This window comes from Schistocerca piceifrons, chromosome 3 (genome assembly GCF_021461385.2).
Source record: "Schistocerca piceifrons isolate TAMUIC-IGC-003096 chromosome 3, iqSchPice1.1, whole genome shotgun sequence".
In the NCBI taxonomy this organism is placed as follows: Eukaryota; Metazoa; Arthropoda; class Insecta; order Orthoptera; family Acrididae; genus Schistocerca; species Schistocerca piceifrons.
Window position 1 is genome coordinate 559,176,385 of NC_060140.1, and position 1,221 is coordinate 559,177,605.

Below are 1,221 nucleotides of genomic sequence, written 5' to 3' on the forward strand. Positions count from 1 at the left end.
TCTTGACTACAGAAGAGGGCAATCGCCCATTTTCGCGAATTTATTCTTTCCGTATTGTGATTAATAATGTATGCAACAATGGTATTCACCGACCCCATTGTAAGGACGAAAATTTCGTTCTTCCGTTCGCGTCTCAGATTCTGTAGAAAAAAGAACTATCAGAGCGAGAATTTTAAGTCCGAAGTGCAGGTGAAATATTATGTACTCCTTGTGTATGTATGTATGGGGTTATTTTGCTAAGGAAACGATTCCAGGGAGAACATGGAGCAAAAATGATCAAATGGGCACATGGTAGGAAATGCGTTCTGGGGTATTTACACGCAAGTGAAGGTGGAGATAAAAGACCTTTGACAGTGACCCCGGTATCAGCACCTGTCAGATGGACCAACTTGCGGTAAGCCACACGGCCTTGCGGAATATTTCCACGATAAATCCCACTATCCGTATAAATTACACCGAGTGCAGACAGCATTACTTTAAACTTCCTGGCAGATTAAAACTGTGTGCCGGACCGAGACTCAAACTCGGGACCTTTACCTTTCGCGGGCAAGCGCTCTACCAACTGAGCTCCCCAAGCACCACTCACGCCCAGTCCTCACAGCTTTACTTCTGCCAGTACCTCGTCTCCTACCCTCCAAACTTTACAGAAGCTCTCCTGCGAACCATGCAGACCTAGCACTCCCGAAAGAAAGCATATTGTGGAGACATGGCTTAGCCACAGCCTGGAGGATGTTTCCAGAACGAGATTTTCACTCTGCAGCGGAGTGTGCGCTGATATGAAACTTCCTGGCAGATTAAAACCGTGTGCCGGACCGAGACTCGAACTCGGGACCTTTGCCTTTCACGGGCAACTGCTCTACCAACTGAGCTACCCAAGCACCACTCATGCCCCGTCCTCACAGCTTCACTTCTGCCAGTCCCTCGTCTCCTACCTTCCAAACTTTACAGAAGCTCTCCTGCGAATCATGCAGAACTAGCACTCCTGAAAGAAAGGATATTGTGGAGACATGGCTTAGCCACAGCTTGGGGTATGTTTCCAGAATGAGATTTTCACTCTGCAGCGGAGTGTGCTCTGATATGAAACTTCCTGGCAGATTAAAACTGTGTGCCATACTGAGACTCGAACACAGGACCTTTGCCTTTCGCGGACAAGTGCTCTACCAACTGAGCTACCCAAGCACGACTCACGCCCCGTCCTCACAGCTTTACTTCAGCCAGTAC

The 1,221-nt window shown here is 48.2% G+C and overlaps 1 non-coding gene across 1 annotated transcript; it reads right to left on the reverse strand.

Moving 5' to 3' along the window:
- Positions 1 to 804: 804 nt before the first annotated feature.
- Trnas-uga lies at positions 805 to 879 on the reverse strand. Its single transcript has one exon. It is a non-coding gene; the product is annotated as a tRNA-Ser (tRNA).
- Positions 880 to 1,221: the final 342 nt, after the last annotated feature.